This window comes from Nycticebus coucang, chromosome 6, assembly GCF_027406575.1.
Source record: "Nycticebus coucang isolate mNycCou1 chromosome 6, mNycCou1.pri, whole genome shotgun sequence".
NCBI classification, from domain to species: Eukaryota; Metazoa; Chordata; class Mammalia; order Primates; family Lorisidae; genus Nycticebus; species Nycticebus coucang.
In genome coordinates, this window is record NC_069785.1 from 66,197,669 (window position 1) to 66,213,870 (window position 16,202).

Below are 16,202 nucleotides of genomic sequence, written 5' to 3' on the forward strand. Positions count from 1 at the left end.
AGACATTAACAAAACAAAACCCACCTGCTATTTGAATTTGAACTTTACTATATTGACAGAAGAGGGAGACATTAAATTAGGAATACTATAAAACACCCAATACCATAAAAATGAACAAAAGAGATGGAATCTACTCCTGGTAAAGATGCTGCAAGCACTGTTGAAATAACAACAAAGGATTTAGATTATTAAATAAACTTAGTTGATAAGCAGCAGCTGGGTTTGAATGGATTGACTCTGGAAAGAAGTTCTATTGTGGGTAACATGCTATCAAACAACATCACATGCTATAGAGAAATCTATCATGAAAGGAAGAGTCTATCAATGTGGCAAAGTTCACTGTTGTCTTATTTTAAGAAATTGCCATAGTAGGCTCAGCGCCCATAGCACAGTGTTTACAGGGCCAGCTACATACACTGGCGGGTTTGAACACAGCCAGGGCCAGCTAAACAATAATGACAACTGCAACAAAAAAACAGCTGGGCATTGTGGTGGGCGCCTGTAGTCCCAGCTACTTGGGAGGCTGAGGCAAGAGAATCACTTAAGCCCAAGAGTTTGAGGTTGCTGTGAGCTGTGACACCTTGGCACTCTACTCAGGGCAACATAGTGAGACTCTGTCTCAAAAGAAAAAAAAGAAAGAAATTGCCAGAGCTACCTCAACCTTTAGCAACCATCATCCTGATGAGTTAGCAACCATCAGCAAAAACCTTCCACCAGAAAAAGATTACAACTTGTTGAAGGCTCAGAAGGATCATCAGGATTTTTTAGTAATAAAATATTTAATTAAGGCATGCATTTTTTTGTCTTAGACATAACACTATTGCACACTTAAAAGACTGCAATGTAGTATAAACATAACTTTCAAAATGCACTGGGAAACAAAAAAAAAATTGTCTGACTTGCTTTATTGCAGTGGTCTGGAACCAAACCCCCAATATCTCCAAGACCTGCCTATACTTGAATTAAGCAAAAAAATTACAACAGTATTATAAACTACCAGTCCTTAATCTATCAGTAGACCATGAATCCCTATAAGACTCTGATGAAACCTGTGGATCCTACTCCCCAAAGAATAAAACTCTTATGCACATATCTGTAAAAGTATGAGCTAATTTTCAAAAGTTTCACAGATACCCTTAAGTCATCCATGAACTTCAAGTTGGTAAGCCTCATCTAAAATATTATGCATATCCTATAATAGCTTCTTTATAAGTACAAGTGAAAAATCTCAAACTGACTGAACAACTAATTCCAAAATATATACATAATTTAGACCATCTTTCTAACCATAATGTTGTGATACCAGAAAATATTTACAAAAACAATGAATATGGAACTGTCTCTGAGATACACTGTTAAGTAAAAAAAGAAAAATATAGACAACATTCATATATACTATAATTCACATGTAGTATACAATTACATCAAAAATGACTTATTTTCATGTAATATATTTGTAAATGCATAGAATCAACTTTAGAAAGATGAAAATAATAAAAAGAGAACAACTAGGAGCGCTATTTGCCTCTGGGAGAAAGGGACCTGGGTTATTGGGAATTGGAATTAGAAAGGTATTTGCTTTCCTTTTTTTTTTTTTGAGACAGAGCCTCACTATATTGCTCTCAGTAGAATGCCATGGCATCACAGCTCATAGCAACCGCAGAATCTTGGGCTTAAGCAATTCCCTTGCCTCAGCCTCCCAAGTAACTGGAATAACAGGCACCAGCCACAACACCTATTTTTTGTTGCAGTTGTCATTGTGTTTATCAGGCCTGGGCCAGGCTCGAACCCGCCACCCTTGGTGTATGTGGCTGGCCCTATAACCACTGTGCTATGGGCACCAAGCCAGGAATTAGAAAGGTATTTGCTTTTCACTGCATAAGCTTTTGAATCTCATATATGTGCATCCATTATCTATGCAAATTTTTAGAACTATTTTTAAATTTAAAAAATCCAGGCAAAAAGCAAAATTTTTGGAAACTAATTCTTTTCTAAATAGTTTCTTTGGCAAAGAAAGGAGGAAAAAGGAATTGCACATTATCTAAAAAATTATATAAAAGCATTATATAGCAAAATCAACAAAACGTAGCCAATACTTTTTTTTTGGTTTTTTTTTTGTTTTCTTTTTTTGGCCGGGGCTGGGTTTGAACCCGCCACCTCCGGCATATGGGACCGGCGCCCTACTCCTTGAGCCATAGGCGACGCCCTTAATTAAATACTTTATTTTTAGCTAAGGACAAATTAATAATTCAGATCAAAATTAAAAAACAAACTTCAAGAAAGGAATAAGAAAAATAATAGAAATCAGTGAATTGGAAAAATCCAAAAACAACAGAACTGATATCTAAATCTCAGAAAGATGATCCTTTAGTGGAAAAAAAGGAAAACAATCAGCTAACCTAATTAAGAAAAAAGACAAAACATAAGATGCTCAATATTATGAATAAGTATGGAAAGACAGCTGTGGAAAACAGTTGGGGAAATTCTTTAAAAGTTAAAAATAAAGTTACCACATGGCTCAACAATTCCACTACTAGATCTATATCCAAGAGAACAGCAAAACATATGTTCATATGAAAACCTGTACAGAGGCCGGGCATGTTGGCTCAGGCCTGTAATCCTAACACTCTGGGAGTTCGAAGTATGTAGATTCCTTGAGCTCAAGAGTTTGAGACTGAGCAAGAGCAAGACCCCATCTCTACCAAAAAGAGAAAGAAAAAAACAGAAAATGTGTACACAATCAACAAATGTGTCCATCAACAAATAAATGAGTAAACAAAACAGATTATGCTAATTGAGGAAGCCAGACATAAAAGGCCACATAATACATGGTTCTATTTACATGAAATGTTCAAAATTGCCAAACACATAGAGACAGAAAGTAGATTAGTGCTTGCCCTGGGCTGGAGAGTAGGGAGAAATTATATAATGAGAAAGGAGTTTTACTTGGGAATGATGGCAATGTTTTAGAACTATAAAAGTACTAAATGCCATTAAATTGCTCACTTTAAAATGGTTAATTGTATGTTACATGAATTTCAAATCAATTAAATTTTTTTTAAAAAGAATATGACAGATAATGTTGCCCAAAAATGAACTTCTGGTATGTTACCAAAAGAAAAGAGAATCAATGGTAGACAAATATACAACAAATGCTCTCTACATCAAGAGTAACTTTAATGAGTCAAAAATATTTTAGAGCCCAGGCACTATGAGGTTGAAATGCACCATGATCAATGCCTATGAATAGCCTGGGCAACAAGGCAAGACCACATTATCTTTAAAAAAAAATTATAGGATACCATGCCAGGTTCATCAAATTCTAAATTTAAAAGAAAGAGAGTTCAAGTGCATTTAAAGAATACAAAGTGAATCAGAATAGTTAGAAAACATAAAGATGTTCACATAAAATTGTAGGAAAATGAAGACTCTGTTCAGAATGTTGAAACAAAATTTATTGATTCAATTATATTAGGTTTTAGTTTATAATCTGTAAGAAGTCAAACTGATGATCTGGGGAGCAAAAGTGGTATCTGTACCTACCAACTATCTGGGGGCCTCACATGCCCTCAATGAACAATGCATTTCAAGAAAACCAATTTGATGTTTATTTACTGTAAATTGCAGAGCTAAGATAATATGGTTAGGATACTACTAAAATGAGATTCAACAAACCTAAAAGCAGGAACATAATCAAGCTCTGACTGGGGGAAGAAACAGACAATTCCTAAACTACTTTAAAAGTCTCAGGGCATAGAGGAAAGAGTCTCAGCTCTTTTAAAATAATCAGTAAAATAACAATACCAAAACTCAACAAAACACAAAAAGTACAATTATAATACTACCACATAAGGGTTACAAAACTCCATAATTAAAAACATCAGCAAGCAATTGTACCCTCAATGAATCCCCAACAATAAAAAAAAAAAAACCATCAGCAAGCAAAATAATAAGTACATTAATTGGTTAACACACCAGATGTGAACAGGGTTCATACTAGGAATATAATGAAGCTCAACATAAGCAAACTTATTAACAATAACAAAATCCATGCTATTTTGAGAAATGTTAAAAATTTACTTGATAAAATACAACATCCATTCCTAATAAAAAAATCTGAATAAAGCAGAAATAAAGGTTTTCTTTTTAAAAAATTATTTATAATTATGTACATAAAACAAAAACCATTAGAAGTATTGGCTCTAGGGTCAACTAGAAGAGTGCCTCCTTCGCATTATTATCAATAATAAAATTGAACAATAAAAAAATTACACATTCTAGAAATTTTTACTATATACAGGTGATACTGAATACCTAGAAAACTCAACAGAAGAATTTAGCTAAATATTAAAAATAAGCACAGTATTGTAGCTGCAGAATAAACAAAAATCAAAATTGCTTGAGCTCAGGAGTTTGACACCAGCCTGAGCAAAATAAACAAAAAAACAAAAACTCAAAAGTGTTTTTAAACAACTACAATAACGAGGAATAATATAAAAGAAAAAAAATCCCAATCCCACTTAAAGTTGCAACAAAGAACATAAAATTCCTAGGAATAAAGTGAACAAGCAGTGTATGTAAATTTTATTTTAAAATTACTGTAAAACCTACTAGGGAACAAAGAGAATATTTTAATAGATGGAGAGTTAGGCAATGTTCTTGTTTAGAAGAACAAAGGAGTCAATTCTCCAGTTAATACCATATATAAAACTAATTAAATATCAGCAAAAATCATTCTGGACTTAATAAAATGATTCTTAAGCAACCATAAGTGTCCATCAACCATAAATGGATCAAGAAATTGTGGCATATGTCTACCATAGAATACTATTTGGCCATTAAAAAGGATGGAGACTTTATATCTTTTTTTTGTTGTTGAGACAGTCTCACCATGTCACCCTTGGTAGAGTGCCGTGGAGTCACAGCTCACATAAACCTCAAACTCTTAGGCTTAAGCGATTCTCTTGCCTTAGCCTCCCAAGCAGCTGGGACTACAGGTACCAGTTACAACACCTGGCTATTTCATTGTTGTTTAGCAGGCCCAAGCCAGGTTCGAACCCACCAGCCCCAGTGTATGTGGCTGGTGCCCTAACCACTGAGTGACGGGGCAACAAGCCGGAGACTTTACATCTTTTACATTTACCTAGATGGAGCTGAAATACATTCTTCTTAGTAAAGTATTGCAAGAATGGAAAAATAAACATCCAATATACTTCATACTAATATAAAAAATTACATGCTCATATGAACAATAAAACACAAATATAGTCTAGTAGGCAGGTAAAGTGAGGCCGGAGGGAGAGGGGGAGGACAAATGGCCAAAGGAGGGAGAGCAGGAGGCAAGAGCTCACCTAATGTGCACATTGTTAGGGTGTACAGCACGCCTCCTGGGTGAGGGACTCTTTTACAACTAGAACTTTACTGGAGGTGGGAACAATGTAACCTAAAACTTTGTACCCTCATATTAATTTGGAAAAAAAGATTATCTGTAAAATCAAGGCTGGGCAAGGTGCCTCATGCCTATAATCCTAGAACTCTGGGATTTACACCTAGCCAAGGTGGGTGAATTGCTTGAGCTCAGAAGTTTGACACCAGCCTGAGCAATAAGACCCTGTCTCTAAAAATAGCCAGGAATTGTGGTAGGTGCCAATAGTCCCAGCTACTCAGGAGGCTGAGGCAAGAAGATCATTTAAGCTCAAGAGTTTGAGATTGCTGTGAGCTATGACACCACAGAACTCTACGAAGATCAACAAAATGAGACTCTGTCTCAAAAACATAAAAGAATATCTGTAAAATCAAATACACAGGAACTGCAAAAAAAAAAACAATGTGGCTCTGACAAAAGAATAGATAGATTACGTTAGACAATATAAATAGAAAAGAACAGAGTTCAGAAGGAGAGCCAAGTACATAAAAGAAAGTTAGTATATGATAAATGTAGTATATTCTAAAGGCACTATGCCAAATGAATGCATATATTCTACATCCCAACGTGTATAAGGAGACATGTTTAACAATATTCACTGCACACTCTTTATAATAGGAAAACAATCTAAATGTTCTCCAATAGGGAATAAATAACTAAAATGTGATATATTCATGTAATGCCAAAGTATAAACTTTATACTATATATGCTATAAATTAATTAATACACACAAATCAACAAAAATAGTTTTGTTAAAACCTTGTGCTTGGCCCCATGATCATATCAATGTACACAGCTATGATTTAATAAAAAAAATAATAAAAACTATTTCAACAACAAAAAAAAAATCCTTGTGCTTATCTCTGTCATTTTGGAAATAGAATTCAAAGCAGATAAAAAAATAATTATAATTTTTAAATAAAATATCCAATAAAAACAGCAGATAACAGAGATATACAGAGATAGTGGTAGCACTGAAGATCTAGAGAAGTATAATAAATGGAAATAAAAATTGACAGAAAAAATAGTACATTAACATAAGAAAATTCACATTTAATTAGAATTTAGAAGTGTATTATTTATTTTCAATCAAATAGAAGTGGGTTATTTAATTGTATTTTCAAAAGAACTGAATTGTATTTTCAAAAGAACTGAAACCAAACCATTTTTTTTCCTACTAAGTACTAGGCTTTGATACACAAAGATCTCTATTTTGAATTAATCTGAAGATATTTCATGTTTGCCCACTTGAACCACCAGCAGGAAGAATTGATTATGTAAAATTAAATAATTCAAACTTAAAACTGTTAAAACTATAAATTATTTTGAGCCTTGAGAGGAATGTGGCTATATTGCCTGAGTCATATAGTATGCAGCTTCTGCTTTTCTGATTGTAGATTAAATCTCTTCCTCATTCTTGGCCTGTAACTAATAAGGAAAGGCCAAATGGCACCAGAGATAAGACCCCTGGAGGCTACTACCTTTCCTTACAAAAAGTCTGAGCAGGCTCAGCACCCGTAGCTCAGTGGTTAGGTTGCTGGCCACATGCACAGAGGCTGGCGGGTTCAAAGCTGCCCAGGATGCTAAAAACGACAACAAAAAAAATAGGGCCTTTTCTGCCTGCTCCCCGCTCCCCCCAAGGGTTCCAGCTCCACGGTGCTGGCTCCCAGCTCCAGGCTCCTGCAAAGCTAGTGCCGCCACCGTCTCCCTTCAGCCGCCATCATGATTATCTACCGGGACCTCATCAGCCACGATGAGATGTTCTCTGACATTTACAAGATCTGAGAGATCGTGGACAGCCTGTGCCTGGAGGTGGACAGGAAGATGGTCAGTAGGACAGAGGGTAACATTGTTGACTCGCTCATTGGTGGAAATGCTTCTGCTGAAGGACCTAAGAGCGAAGGTACCGAAAGCACAGTTATCACTGGTGTTGATACTGTCATGAACCATCACTTGCAGGAAACCAGCCTCACAAAAGAAGCCTATAAGAAGTACATCAAAGATTACATGAAGTTGATCAAAGGCAAACTTGAAGAACAGAGACCAGAAAGAGTAAAACCTTTTATGACAGGGGCTGCAGAACAAATCAAGCATATCCTGGCTAATTTCAAAAACTACCAGTTCTTTATTGGTGAAAACATGAATCCAGATGGCATGGTTGCTCCCCTCAACTACTGTGAGGATGGTGTGACCCCATATATGATTTTCTTTAAGGATGGTTTAGAAATGGAAAAATGCTAACAAATTTGGCATAGTAACTTGGCTGCTGCTGCTGCTGCTGCTGCTTGTCATCCACACAACACCAGGACTTAAGACAAACGGGACTGATGTCATCTTGAGCTCTTCATTTATTTTGACTGTGATTTATTTGGAATGGAGGCATTGTTTTTAAGGAAAAACATGTCATGCAGGTTGTTTAAAAATAAAATGCATTTAAACTCATTTGAGAGAATGCCTTTTAGTTTAATACACATTTAAACTAAATCCATCCTATAGTGTTCCTGGAGAAGCTAGAGACTGGTTGTAGGCCACTACTAGAAAGCATAAGACTGTCATCAGATAAATTCTACAGTGGAAACCACTCCTGAGACTGGAATATAAAGAAATCAAAAGTTTTAATTCTGAGTTACAGTAAAGGGAGAGACCATGCTCATAGCAGTGCCAACACTTGAAGTGGAGCCTTAACATATTTCATCACCTACAATGGAAGTAGTAACTGGAAGAAATGACCAAGAGCATAAAAAGAGACTAATTCAGCTGGAAAAAAAAAAAAAAAAATAGCTGGCCACTGTGGCAGGTGCCTGTAGTCCCAGATACTTGGGAGGCTAAGGCAAGAGAATCACTTGAACCCGAGACTGTGAGGTTGCTATGACCTGTGACATCACAGCACTCTACCCTGGGTGACACAGTGAGCCTCTGTCTCAAACACACATACACACACACAAAGTCAGAGCAACCTTCCTTGGAGTATAGCAAGCTGTAACTAATCAAATCACTATAATGTATAATTCCTTGCATGGAAAAATGTTAAAACTCTGTTAAGCTTCTCTCTGTCTCCATCTATATAAAGTGAAACTTTAACTTCCCCAATTTGGAATGCTTACTCATTCTTTTGGAGTCTGTGTTTCCCAGCTGACTATCCTCAAGCTTTGCTCTCAAATAAACTCTATACTTAATTGTATTTTCTGAGTTTCATTAATTATATTTTTTAAACTAAATTTAGTCTACTACTTACGCCCACTTGCCAACCAATAAATTTTACAAGTCACTTTTTCTGTAATTTTCAATGAATTTCTGTTTCATTTAAAGGCAAGAGTACAGAAATGTGACTAAATTCAGTAGTTTTTGAATTTTTAATATTAAAATAGAAAGCTTAAATTTTTTATTGCACACCTACTATATGTCAGATCCTTCAACTTAATTATCATGAATCCACAAGATAGTTATTAATATGAGATAAATTTCAAAAATTAAATTAATTAGACAAGATTACATTAAAAAATTAATAGTAGAGTTTGAACATAAGTCCCAGATTCTGAAGTCCAGTGCTATTTTCATTGCCCCATAATATCATTCCCTGGAAAACTTAATTGTAATGTGGAGTGGATACGAATAAGAATCAAGTGTTAAAGTTTGTCAAAACACATATGCTCAGTCCACGACCCCAACCCAACCCACCAAAGCACTTCTTTTAGAAGTGTGGGTAACATGGATACTCAATACATGTGATTGGCATCTGAAGTACAAGCAGTCCTGTGAGACTGAGCCCTTAAACCTGTGGAGTCTGATGCTAACTCTGGTATTTAGTATTAGAATAGAATTGAACTATAGGACACCCAGTTGGCATCTGAAGAGTTAAAGAATTGGTTGACAGGAAGAAAAAACCCATATATGGGGTGGCTCAAGGAGTAGGGCACCTGCCCCATATACCAGGGGTGGGGGGTTCAAGCCCAGCCCCCGCCTAAAGTGGAAAAAAAACAAATATATATTCAATGTCAGAAGTGTTGCAAGTAAAAAAAAGCACAGACCATCTCACACTAGTCTATAAAGTCCAATAAAGGCAAAACAGTATGGATTTTGCTTATATCCCCACTGATTATTAGCATAGGTAGAAAACAAAGATTTTAATATTTGCTGAATTAAGCTATCTCTATAATACATTATTCATATTGAGTATTATTTAAAGCCAACATTATCTTACTCTAAACTGTGACATAATGGGATTAAGTCTAAGTGCGGTGGTACCAGAGTGGACAAACCCCATGGACTCTAACTTCTGTCCATTTCTGTCTCCTCCTTGCTACTTCTAAGGCTTTTACCTACCTCTCATATCTAATTATTCCAGTCCAAATTTCCCCTAAGCTCCAGTCTTGAATGCCCACTGCTAACAGGATATACTCACTGGATGTTCCAAAACAATCTCAAAATCAACTTGTTTAAAACTGAACTCATGCCAGGAAGGCTATGTTAACCAGTGTGATGAAAATGTGTCAAACAGTCTATGAAACTAGTGTATGGTGCCCCATGATCACATTAATGTACACCGCTATGATTTAATAAAATTTAAAAAAAAAAGAAAACTGAACTCATCATCTACTACCCCATGCTCCCCATACACACAATGCTTAGAGAATCATACAAATTATCAATGTTTAGTGCACAAAATTAAATACCTGATAAGAAGGAAAAACCTTTTTTTGTTGTTATTGTTGCTATTTAGAAAGGAAGTACATTTAGAAAAGGGAAAGATTTGCTGAGTTTGCTGGCAAATCATTTTGCTACATCAATAATGAGAACTAGTCAAATAAACCTGGAAGTAGATGTGTTTATTCAGCAAGAACGACAGACAAAAATCGAACCAAACTAATGGGTTTTCATTTGTATTCTAGAAGCACCAATTCAAAATCTTGATGAACCAGCTAAATACTGGCAAAGGAAAAAATGCTGTTATTTTATTTTTTAATTAACAGTAATGATTTATACTGTAAAAGAGGTAAAAAGGTCTGAAAAAGGGCAAAATGTATTACGAGTTTTCTCTTTACAATCCCTCACCCTTTTTGCAAATTAAAAGCTGCATTCCTGCCTGAGGCCAGTCATGAAAGTGGCAAAAAAATGTTCTGCTTTCTATTAATAATTATCTTAAATCACAGGAGGCAGCTCAACAGAATTGTCCAGAGTTCATAGATCCTCTTTACCTCACCCTAGATAATGTTACCAAAACCACCAGCTACAGTTAAACAACAATAGCCCAAGGCCACCATATGAGACATTGGTCACAGACCCTACCCCAACCTCTGAAAACTCGCATTTAAAAAGCCCTGTATTACTGTTTAAATGCAGTCTTTCAATATATTAATCTGCTGTCCTTCTCATTTGCCAGCAAATTAATGAACTTCTCATTCCTTTTCCTCAAACTGAAAGAGTATACCTGAGAAGGGTAAGGTCTAGGAGAACAGGTCTTCTCAAGGAGACCCACAAGGATACACTTGTGGGGTCCTCTCCAGGGTGACTCAGTTCTTGGGAATTTGTAAGCCTAACTTCCTGGAACTCCAAGTTCTGTGAAATCCTATAGTTCTGGAATAGCAGCTCCCGCTTGATTCAAACTGGCCAATGAGAAGGGTACCTATGGGTTGTAACTTTTTGACTGATGATAAAAAGGGAAAGACCAAGCCAGTCAGGGAGTGCGACCATTTGAAATTCTATGCCGTAAGCTCCCAGCTGGCAAATAAAGCCGTTCCTCTTATGAACATGGTGTTTGAGTGCTCTTTCTCGCCATCGGGCCTCGTCTTCCTGCAACAAAACTACTTGCACTCATTCTTCCTTCTGATTCAGCCTTTGGACAGTACCATTAAAATCCAGTAGTTCTTTTTTCCCCTTGTGGTCCAATGCACAAATCCAAATTGAATTACAAACATAAATTACTCAAATTCAACAATGTAAAGAAATATTGGGAAACCACCTAGAAAGTAGAAACAAAATTATCACTACCACTATCTTTCTAAAACTGAAACAAATGAGGCTGAAAGATTTTCAGAGCAGCTCTATGAACAAATTTAATGACCCTTGTTAAGGTTTTTTATAATCCTGTCCTTTTACTAACTACCTATAAGGTTTTTTTATAATCCTGTCTTTTTACTAACTATTTGACATTTTGAGTTGTTTCTCAGAAATGGTGGATTTTGTTCTAGACAAAGGAGCTGAGATTCTGAAGGCCCCAGGGCAGACTTCATGAAGCCAAGATTCACCACCCCCACAACCTGCCCTTAATGCACATAGCCCTTTGTTAGCTATATCAGTAATTGCTCCAAAAAAGGTGGCCTCTGCTTTGAAAGTCCACAGTCTCTATTACAGAACGATTTGAGGCAGCTTCTCTTCACAAGATATCTGTCATATTAAAAAATTCCTTTCTTCCTTGGGAATCCTCATTGTCTTGATAATCAAATTTTTGTAAAATGAACAACCAGACCTAGACTGAAACCCCTTGCAGTTTTGACAATTTGAGCAGAGGGGTTCCTACAAAGTGAATTCTTAACAATACTTCCTGCAAGTGAGCTTATCAAATTCTGAAGCTTTCTAGCATTGCCTAGATAAACAAACCAATAATAGCAGCCAACATTCACTGTGCAATTTCTGTGAGGCAGGAAATATCTATTATTGTATTTAATCTTCAGAGAAATTTTATAAAATAGTTAAGTATTCTTATCATCCCCATTTGCTAGTAAAGGAAATGGAGGGACAGAAAGGCTAAATAATTTGCTCTACATCACACTGTCAGTAATTGCTAAGTCAGGATTAAACCAGAGAAGTCTAACATCTAACCTCTTAACCACTAAATCATGCTGGTTTATTAAACTATCATGGTGGTTTCACACATTGTGTATCATGCTAACATTTTAAAAATTAAAACTTCAAAAGGTGGCTCGGCACCTGTAGCTCAGCGGCTAGGGCACCAGCCACATATACTGCAGGTGGTGGGTACAAACCCAGCCTGGGCCTGCCAAATAACAATGACAACTACAACAAAAAAAAAATAGCCAGGTGTTGTGGCGGGTGCCTATAGTCCCAGGTAGTAGTCCTAGCTACTTGGGAGGCTGAGGCAAGAGAATTGCTTACGACCAAGAGTTTGAGGTTGCTGTGAACTGTGATACCACAGCACTCTACCAAGGGCAACACAGAGAGACTCTGTCTGAAAAAAAAAAAGAAAAACTCAAAAGGTTTGAGTGAATCTATTGCCAATTTAGTTTTCTTAGAATCCTGTTCCTATGATAAAATCTGGTCCTCCTAGTCACTCTTTCAAGATTAAATGACCTCAATCAGGTAACAAACAACAAAACAAAATAAAACATTTTTCATAGTCATCAAACACTTTCAGGACAGAAAGACAAAGGACTGAAAATAGTAAAGCAATTCTGAAAGCAAGGTTGGAATTGATTCTCAGCCTTTTGCTAAGATCAAGCAAGAAGAAAGCTGAAGAATTTATATTATCTGACTTTAAGCCTTATTATAAAGCTACAGTAATCAAGACATGGGATACTGGCATCCAGACCATTGGTATGTACATCAAGCTAGATCAACAGAGGGTGCCTGTAGCTCAATGGTTAGAGCGCTGGCCCCGTGCACCAGGGCTGGCAAGTTTGAACCGGGCCTGGGCCTGCTAAAAAAAAAAAAAAAAAATAGCTGGGCCCAGTGGCTCACACCTGTAATCCTAGCACTAGGGAGGCTGAGGCCGAGGGTGAAATGCCTGAGCTCACAAGTTTGAGACCAGCCTGAGCCAGAGTGAGACCTCTTCTTGAAAAAATAGCCACGCATTGTGGCAGACACCTGTAGTCACAGCCACTTCTTGGGAGGCTGAGGCAAGAGAATCAATTGAGCCCAACAGTTTGAGGTTGCCATGATACTCTACCGAGGGCAACAAAGTGAGACTTTATCTCAAAAAAAAAAAAAAAAAGAAAAGGAAAGAAAAAAGTCAACAGAAATAGAATTGAGAGTCCAGAAACAGACCCCTACATACATGTCCAATTGATTTTTATCTAAGGTGCTAAGGCAGATTAATGGGGAAAGGATAATCTTTTCAACAAAAAGTGTCAGAACTATGGGCAATACCTGTGGCTCAGTGAGTAGGACGCTGGCCCCATTTACCGAAGGTGGTGGGTTGAAACCCAGCCCCAGCCAAATGCAACAACAACAAAAAAAAGTGTCAGAACTGAATATGCATATGGAAAAAATGAATCTCGAAGGCCAGAGTGGTGGCTGACACCTGTAATCCTAGCACTCTGGTAGGCCAAGAAAGGAGGATCCCTTGAGCTAAGGAGCTCCAGACCAGCCTGACCACAGGGAGACCCTCTCTGTACTAAAAATAGAAAAATTAGCCAAGTGTTGTGGCAGACACCTATAGTCCCAACTACTCAGAAAGTTGAGGCAAGAGGATCATTTGACCCCAGGAAAGAGAGAAGGAAGGAAGGAGGGACAGAGTGGAGGGAAGATTAAGAAGGGAAGGAAGGGAGGGCAAGCCCCAAATTTAAAGAAACTATTTGTAAAACATATACCCAATAAAGGACTTGCATCTTGGGGGCAGTGCCTATGGCTCAGTGAGTAGGGCGCTGGCCCCATAAACTGAGAGTGACAGGTTCAAACCTGGCCCCAGCCAAAACTGCAACAAAAAAATAGCTGGGCATTCTGGTGGGCGCCTGTAGTCCTAGCTAATCGAGAGGCTGAGGCAAAAGAATCACCTAAGCCCAGGAGTTAGAGGTTGCTGTGAGCTGTAACACCACAGCACTCTACTGAGGGCAATAAAGTGAGACTCTATCTCTTAAAAAAAAAAAAAAAGAAAGAATATATCTTGGAAGACTATACTTTCAACGATCATTTCAATACTTCACTACTAGAGAAATTTCTCTGAATGTGTACCACACTGAAGACAAATTGGAGCAACACCTTTCACCACTTATAAAAACTGACTCAAGATGAGGGCGGTGCCTATGGCTCAAAGAAGTAGAGCACCAGTCTCATATACCAGAGGTGGTGAGTTCAAACCCAGCCTCAGCCAAAAACTGCAAAAAAAAAAAAAAAAAAAAAAAACTGACTCAAGATGAATAAAAGATTTAAATCTAAGAAATGAAATGATAAAAATCCTACAAGAAAGTAAGAGGAAAATTCTTCATGATGTTGGCCTGGGGAAAGATTTTATAAAGAAGACTTCATTGACAATCACAACAAAAATAAATAACTCTCCCTACTCTCCCCCCCTATATCCTTAATTAAGCTGAAAAGCTTCTGCACAGCTGAGGACAGAAAGAACAATTAAAACAGACAACCTTCAGAATGGGAAAGATACTTGCATGTTACGAATCTGACAAAGGGCTGATAACTAGAATCTACAGAGACTCAAATTAATCAACAACAAAAGAGAAAAGGAACTCCTCTATTACTGGCCAAGAGACATGAACAAAACTTCTCTGAAGATGGATGAAAAATGCTCATCATCTCTAATCATCAGAGATATGCAAATCAAAACCACCCTGAGATAGCACCTAACCCCATTGAGAATAGCTCACATCACAAAGTTCCAAAGCTGCAGATGCTGGCGCGATATAGACAGAAGGAAACACCTTTATACTGTTGGTAGGACTGCAAACTAATACAGCCTCTATGGAAAGAAGTATGGAGAACCCTCAAAATATTCAAAATAGCCGGGCGCGGTGGCTCACGCCTGTAATCCCAACACTGTGGGAGGCTGAGGAGGGAGAATCGCTTGAGCTCAGGAGTTCGTGACTCGCCTGGGCGACAGTGAGACCCTGACTCGTGAAAAAAATGGAAAAACCCAGCCGGGCTCCGCGTGCGAGCGCCTGTAATCCCAGCGGCTTCCGGAGGCTGAGGCAGCGGGGTGCCCGCAGCCCGAGTCTGAGGTTGTGGTGAGCTACCACGCCCACTGCACTCTGCTCAGGGGCATAGGGTGGGACCCTGTCTCAACAACAACAAAAAAAAAAATATTCAAAATAGACCTTTCAGTTTGATCCCACAACTACATTATTAGGCATCTACCCAGAAGAAAAAAAATCAATTTAGCATATGGACATTTGCACTAGATTGTTTATCGCAGCTCAATTTACAATCATAGCTCAATTTACAATCACCAAGATGTGGAAACGACCCAAGTGCCTGTCAACCCATAACTGGATCCATAAACTGTGGTATATGTATACCATGGAATACTATTCAGCCATAAAAAGATGGAGACTTTACATCAACCTGATTGGAGTTGAATGTACTCAATACTAATATGAAGCGAGTAAACATGCCCACACAAGAGAAAAACTCGATTTAATTCAAGTTGGGAGAAGGAGGGAGGGATACATGGGGAGGAAAAAGGGGGGTGGTTTGCTCCCACCTAATTACTAGGCACAATGTAAGGGTATATAGCACACCTCTTAGGTGCAGGACACACCTACAACAGGGACCTTCCCTAACAAATGCTAATCATTTGTAGATTTTTTAAATAGCAGGGCAGAGGTATAATTGGTTAGAATCATAACCAATTAAAATTGTAACCCAATTGCTTGTACCCTCACATTAATCTGAAATTAAAAAGAAATTTTTTAAAGGAATATATCTTAGGACCTCCTCTTTTTTCTTCTCAGTATTTTCTCTTGTTCTCCTTTTTGATTTTTTACATCAAACATATCCTGTTCACTGCTAACACTAACTTATCATTATTACAAAGAGATCACCCATATATACACATCTGATCAGCACTTTTGCTGAACATAGTCTCAAATT

The 16,202-nt window shown here is 37.4% G+C and overlaps 1 protein-coding gene and 1 pseudogene across 1 annotated transcript in view; one reads left to right on the top strand and one right to left on the bottom strand.

The window, feature by feature from the left end:
* The window catches only part of HERC1 (HECT and RLD domain containing E3 ubiquitin protein ligase family member 1), a 231,092-nt gene that overhangs the window by 180,579 nt on the left and 34,311 nt on the right, over positions 1-16,202 (bottom strand). The gene's annotated exons all lie outside the window — the stretch shown is intronic.
* Positions 7,149-7,667, top strand: LOC128589163 (translationally-controlled tumor protein-like; annotated as a pseudogene).